A 7,817-nucleotide genomic window follows, 5' to 3' on the forward strand; every position below is an offset into this window, starting at 1 on the left:
CAGACTTGTTCAATGTGCAAGTGGCCCATGTGTTTCTGGTTCTATAATTGTTCTCTTGTTTCTACAAGACTGGGGAGTCCACCACTCCTCTGTGGGTCATTTGCATTTAAGCTGTTCCATCCTGCATGTCCACATGGATAGTCCTTCTCTGAACCCTGCTTATACAGGTACTATACAGATGATCAGGTTTTAAATACATCAGATAGGGATTTTATACATTAGTTAGGACTGCTCTATAAGGGTATACCTTGACGATTTGGTGGAGCAGCTTAGTATACATTTTTTTGCAAAAAAAGTATCAACTAAATACCCTGTTTTCTTTACATCTTTTGACTAGCACTTGCTGATTACTGTGATTTTTTTTTTTTTTTACAACAGAGTATTTTTGACCTCAGTGTGCTCTTTTGTGTCTTCAAGTTTTCTGGTGGTGTGAACAGGTTCCTACAGACTTGTTCAATGTGCAAGTGGCCCATGTGTTTCTGGTTCTATAATTGTTCTCTTGTTTCTACAAGACTGGGGAGTCCACCACTCCTCTGTGGGTCATTTGCATTTAAGCTGTTCCATCCTGCATGTCCACATGGATAGTCCTTCTCTGAACCCTGCTTATACAGGTACTATACAGATGATCAGGTTTTAAATACATCAGATAGGGATTTTATACATTAGTTAGGACTGCTCTATAAGGGTATACCTTGACGATTTGGTGGAGCAGCTTAGTATACATTTTTTTGCAAAAAAACGTATCAACTAAATACCCTGTTTTCTTTACATCTTTTGACTAGCACTTGCTGATTACTGTGATTTTTTTTTTTTTTTTTTTTCAACAGAGTATTTTTGACCTCAGTGTGCTCTTTTGTGTCTTCAAGTTTTCTGGTGGTGTGAACAGGTTCCTACAGACTTGTTCAATGTGCAAGTGGCCCATGTGTTTCTGGTTCTATAATTGTTCTCTTGTTTCTACAAGACTGGGGAGTCCACCACTCCTCTGTGGGTCATTTGCATTTAAGCTGTTCCATCCTGCATGTCCACATGGATAGTCCTTCTCTGAACCCTGCTTATACAGGTACTATACAGATGATCAGGTTTTAAATACATCAGATAGGGATTTTATACATTAGTTAGGACTGCTCTATAAGGGTATACCTTGACGATTTGGTGGAGCAGCTTAGTATACATTTTTTTGCAAAAAAACGTATCAACTAAATACCCTGTTTTCTTTACATCTTTTGACTAGCACTTGCTGATTACTGTGATTTTTTTTTTTTTTTTTCAACAGAGTATTTTTGACCTCAGTGTGCTCTTTTGTGTCTTCAAGAATTTTATTAGATGTAGTCACATACAGCCTATGTGTAAAAGTAAGTACAGGGAAACCTCTACAAAAGCCTTTGAGAAGACCACCCTGTTGCTTAGATCAAATTTCCTCTGGCAGATGTCTGTCACATGTAGATTGATCAAAGATGGAAAATCTCCACGTGTGATATCTTTTCTTGGTCTATATTCTAGGGATCAGGCAGTAAAATTGAAGTTAAAGGTTGTGTGGCGTGAAAACCCTTTTAGAAAGGGTCCAAATTCGGTGGGAGAGTGCCTACAAAGAGCTTCTCCAATTGGAGGACCCGGCCATTGGATTTTGATAATAACTATGTAATACTTAATTTCCCTTTTGGAGGCGCTGCAGGGTAATTGAACACTTGATTTCAAGTTTCTCAAGAGATTGCAACTGATTTCTTTTATTCCCTGTACTGAGATCCTTGGATTCAATGTATTTTCTGACAACTTTAGTACCCCAAATAAAGGAATTGTTCAAAACGCACAACCCCTTTGACTCTGAAAAATATTAAAATTGGTTAAAAAAAATGATTGTTTCCTTCTGCTGTACCGATCTTGGCATTATGCTCAGCCCATAGTTTAGAATCTGCACCTGCTGCGTTGTGAACATTCCAAGGATTCCGCATTGGGAAACCACACGCCGCACACGGAGATGCTACATTTTATGTCCACTGTGAATATTTCAGGTTGTTTTCCATGAAGTGAGTGAATGCTATGGCCTAAAATGACCCTGATGTAATGCTATTGTATTGGTATGTCAGCTATTCCGGGACCTCCTTTCCATGTGTCAGTGGAAACAATGATACAGTTTGGGATTAAGTAGTCATGGACATGATTGGATGGTTCGTGGCCATAGTTAGAAAATAGGGCAAAAAATAGACTATAATTGGTACGGTTATTGTTACCGCCACATTGCACAGTAAATACTTGCACTTCTGCATCAGTCACCAATGCACTTTGGGTTAACCGTCTATTATCACGTATACAGGACAACTAAGGCCAACTAAACAGACGCAATTTGACCTGAGTGTATGTGGTCATGGATCGGTGTTGAGTCCCTTGTTCCCACCTAGAGCATTCTTTTTACCATCTTTTGTGATTCTCTGGCTTCAATGATGTGAACAATGGAGTCCAAGGAGCTTCGAGCAATGAAGGACCTTATTGTCCTTCCTTCCATAATGAGAGTCTGCTTTTTCCCAAAATCTCTTAGTCACTGGCACAACACAAACATACTCTGTAGAATTAATGTCCCCAAATTCACGTTACAAGAACTGACATGATGAATGGCAAAAAACAGAAGTCCAAAAAGACCCCTCCAGATTCCCTTTGCCGCTGCCCCATTTTGTCTCATCAGCCTACTCGTCTTATTAGATAAGAGAATAGACCATGGCTACTAGCATTAGTCACCATGTTGGATTGAGAGTAACTAGGAATCCGCCAGGCATTGAAGAAGCCGCAAGAGCAGGCCATACAGAGACCACCCACTCATCCCCAAAGTTACATTTCTGGAGGTGTCTTTGACCAAAACCTGCAGATCCCATTCTATTTTAAATTAGGAAATCCTTCTAACAGTTTGACTAATTCCATTTTTGGTCATGCCTAGGTCCACCAAAAACATGGACCCAACGATGAAGTCTCTACCTCCAATGACTTTGGAAAATACAATCGTCAACTTTCACATCAATCCACATTTCATAAATAACCAAAACATGAGATCTCTTTCAACTTTCTAGATGTCTTATAAATAGTGTTGAGCATTCCGATACTGCAAGTATCGGGTATCGGCCGATATTTGCTGTATCGGAATTCCGATACCGAGATCCGATACTTTTGTGGTATCGGGTATCGGGTATCGCAACAACATTAATGTAATAATGTGTAAAAGAGAGAATTAAAATAAAAAATATTGCTATACTCACCTCTCCGACGCAGCCTGGACCTCAGCGAGGGAACCGGCAGCGTTGTTTGTTTAAATTTCGCGCTTTTACTTGGTTACGTGAAGTCCCGGCTTGTGATTGGTCAGGGCGGCCATGTTGCCGGGACGCGGACCAATCACAGCAAGCCGTGACGAAATTACGTCACGGCTTGCTGTGATTGGTCCGCGTCCCGGCAACATGGCCGCCATTAACCAATCACAAGCCGTGACGTCACGGGAGGCTGGACATGCGCGTATTTTAAAAAGCGCGCGTGTCCAGCCTCCAGTGACGTCCCGGCTTATGATTGGTCACGGCGCCATGTTGCCGGGACGCGGACCAATCACAGCAAGCCGTGACGAAATTACGTCACGGCTTGCTGTGATTGGTCCGCGTCCCGGCAACATGGCCGCCATTAACCAATCACAAGCCGTGACGTCACGGGAGGCTGGACATGCGCGTATTTTAAAAAGTGCGCGTGTCCAGCCTCCAGTGACGTCCCGGCTTATGATTGGTCACGGCGCCATGTTGCCGGGACGCGGACCAATCACAGCAAGCCGTGACGAAATTACGTCACGGCTTGCTGTGATTGGTCCGCGTCCCGGCAACATGGCCGCCATTAACCAATCACAAGCCGTGACGTCACGGGAGGCTGGACATGTGCGTATTTTAAAAAGCGCGCGTGTCCAGCCTCCCGTGACGTCACGGCTTGTGATTGGTTAATGGCGGCCATGTTGCCGGGACGCGGACCAATCACAGCAAGCCGTGACGTAATTTCGTCACGGCTTGCTGTGATTGGTCCGCGTCCCGGCAACATGGCCGCCCTGACCAATCACAAGCCGGGACTTCACGTAACCAAGTAAAAGCGCGAATTTTAAACAAACAACGCTGCCGGTTCCCTCGCTGAGGTCCAGGCTGCGTCGGACAGGTGAGTATAGCAATATTTTTTATTTTAATTCTTTATTTTACACATTTATATGGATCCCAGGGTCTGAAGGAGAGTTTCCTCTCCTTCAGACCCTGGGAACCATCAGGAATACCGTCCGATACTTGAGTCCCATTGACTTGTATTGGTATCGGGTATCGGTATCGGATTGGATCCGATACTTTGCCGGTATCGGCCGATACTTTCCGATACCGATACTTTCAAGTATCGGATGGTATCGCTCAACACTACTTATAAACAGTTCGAAAGGAAAGGTCCAGCCCTAAATGATCTAAAGTAAAGTCCAAGACCATCACCAAACTCCAGACTAAATAGATGGATATCCCAAGGCTTAGCTTAGTAGATTTGATGATGTTTACAGTAATCAAGAAAATCATTGGTGGTCTTGAATCACAGACTCTACCAAAGTAATCTTCTATCATGTCTCCATTTCTCTTTTAAGGCAAATTAGGTGACTTCTTTTCAAACTTACAGAAGATCCTATTTTAGTTTACATTACTAAATCCCTCTAACAGTTTGACCTGCTCCATTTTTGGTCACGCCTAGGTTCACCAAGACCATGGCCAAATGATGAAGACTCTATCTTCAGAGGCTTTGGGAAATACAATCTTAGAACGACCCCAGAAGCTTTCAGATCAATACATATTTCTTAAATAACGAAAACATTGGATTTCCTCTAACTTTCGAGATATCTTTCAAACAGTTTGAAATGATAAATCCAGTCCAAAATTATCTCCTGAAATGTTGAAGATCAATCACATTGCTAAAGACGAAGACCATCACCGGTCTTCAGAATAAATAAATGGAAATCACATGGCACTGCTCAATGGATTTAGATGATTTTTACAGTAACCAAGAAAATCATTGGTGGTCTTGAATCATAGACTCTACCAACGTAAGTTTCTAACATGTCTCCATTTCTCCTTTATGGCTATTTAGTTGACTTATTTGAAAACTTTCACAAAATCCCATTCTATTTTACATTAGGAAATCCTTCTAACACTTTGACTTTGCTCCATTTTTGGTCTTGCTTACGTCCACCATGACCAATGCCCAACTATGTAGCGTCTATCTTCAGAGTCTTTCGGAAACACAATCTTAAAACGACCTCAGTAGTTTTCAGATTGATTCATATTTCATAAATAACTAAACCATGAGATCTCTTCCAACTTTCTAGCTGTCATACAAACAAATCAAAAAGAAAAAATCAAGCCTACAATGATCTTTTGAAATGTCGTAGGTCCATCACTGTGGTAGTGTTCAAGACAATCACCGGTCTCCAGACTAAAAAGATGGAAATCCCAAGTCACTGGTCAGTGGATTTAATTGATATTTACAATAACATAGATCATGGAGGAACGTTTTGCTCCATATGTCTCTTCTCATCTTCTACATGCTTCTCTCATAAGGAACATTCTGCATTTTTCTGGTCTTGGTAGTCCATATTTTACACCGTTCATTATCATCTCATCTTAACCAAAGGCTTTTCTATCTCCATAAACCCATTCTTTCTCAATTTGTAATGCACAATGACAGGGAAGGTGGGACCCATTTATGAAACACGGACATGAGGATACTATGGTGGCACCATGCCAACCTATCAAATGAACATAGACAGTGCTAGCCAAAATGTGAATGATTTTTAGGGCAAACTTATAGTTCTACAAAGCAAAGTATTTCTTTTTTTATTGTGCTCACAGCCAACATCATCTACAGGATATACCGTATCTAACCTCAGAATAATTTCATTTCCTACACATGGCTACATTGATCTTATTACTACCAATTTCTATACAAAGCCTCTATATGGTCTCTGTACAGGGTCTTTATTTAAAGGAGATGAGTAATCAGAAAATGGCACACCATTTTTTCAGGGTTTTTTTGTAATGCTAATTTTTTTTCTATCATTTTTCTATTCTTTTTTATATCACTATATGAAATAATAATAAAAAAATCTTGCAATTTTTACACTGTCCACCAGGCCTAATATTAGACTCCTACTTTCATGGACATTATCAGCAAAAGACTGATTCAAATGCTATCTTTTATATAGAAGACTTCTGAGCATCTAATCTGATCAAAGGTCATTGTGAAGGGGAGGAGGTGAGCTGTGACATCAACCATTGTGAATGGTGGATCCTGTGTTATCTACTGTATATAGAGGTGAAATCAGTCATTGTACAGGAGGAGGTGAGCTGTGACATCACCTATTGTGAATGGTGGATCCTGTGTTACCTACTGTATATAGAGGTGTTATCAGTCATTGTACAGGAGGAGGAGGTGAGCTGTGACATCACTTGTGAATGGTGGATCCTGTGTTATCTACTGTATATAGAGGTGTTATCAGTCATTGCACAGGAGGAGGAGGTGAGCTGTGACATCACCTATTGTGAATGGTGGATCCTGTGTTATCTACTGTATATAGAGGTGGTATCAGTCATTGTACAGGAGGAGGAGGTGAGCTGTGACATCACCTATTGTGAGTGGTGGATCCTGTGTTATCTACTGTATATAGAGGTGTTATCAGTCATTGTACAGGAGGAGGAGGAGGTGAGCTGTGACATCACTTGTGAATGGTGGATCCTGTGTTATCTACTGTATATAGAGGTGTTATCAGTCATTGCACAGGAGGAGGAGGTGAGCTGTGACATCACCTATTGTGAATGGTGGATCCTGTGTTATCTACTGTATATAGAGGTGGTATCAGTCATTGTACAGGAGGAGGAGGTGAGCTGTGACATCACCTATTGTGAGTGGTGGATCCTGTGTTATCTACTGTATATAGAGGTGTTATCAGTCATTGTACAGGAGGAGGAGGAGGTGAGCTGTGACATCACTTGTGAATGGTGGATCCTGTGTTATCTACTGTATATAGAGGTGTTATCAGTCATTGCACAGGAGGAGGAGGTGAGCTGTGACATCACCTATTGTGAATGGTGGATCCTGTGTTATCTACTGTATATAGAGGTGGTATCAGTCATTGTACAGGAGGAGGAGGTGAGCTGTGACATCACCTACTGTGAGTGGTGGATCCTGTGTTATCTACTGTATATAGAAGTGAAATCAGTCATTGTACAGGAGAGGGAGGAGGTGAGCTGTGACATCACCTACTGTAAATAGTGAATTCTGTGTTATCTACTGTATATATAGAGGTGTTATCAGTCATTGTACAGGAGGAGGAGGTGAGCTGTGACATCATCTATTGTGAATGGTGGATCCTGTGTTATCTACTGTATATAGAGGTGTTATCAGTCATTGTACAGGAGGAGGAGGTGAGCTGTGACATCTCCTATTGTGAATGGTGGATCCTGTGTTATCTACTGTATATAAAGGTGTTTTCAGTCATTGTACAGGAGGAGGAGGTGAGCTGTGACATCACATATTGTGAATGGTGGATCCTGTGTTATCTACTGTATATAGAGGTGTTATCAGTCATTGTACAGGAGGAGGAGGAGGTGAGCTGTGACATAACCTATTGTGAATGGTGGGTCCTGTGTTATCTACTGTATGTAGAAGTGAAATCAGTCATTGTACAGGAGAGGGAGGTGAGCTGTGATATCACCTATTGTGAATGGTGGATCCTGTGTTATCTATTGTATATAGAGGTGTTATCAGTCATTGTACAGGAGGGGGAG

The sequence above is a fragment of the Ranitomeya variabilis genome, chromosome 5 (genome assembly GCF_051348905.1).
Source record: "Ranitomeya variabilis isolate aRanVar5 chromosome 5, aRanVar5.hap1, whole genome shotgun sequence".
NCBI lineage: Eukaryota > Metazoa > Chordata > Amphibia > Anura > Dendrobatidae > Ranitomeya > Ranitomeya variabilis.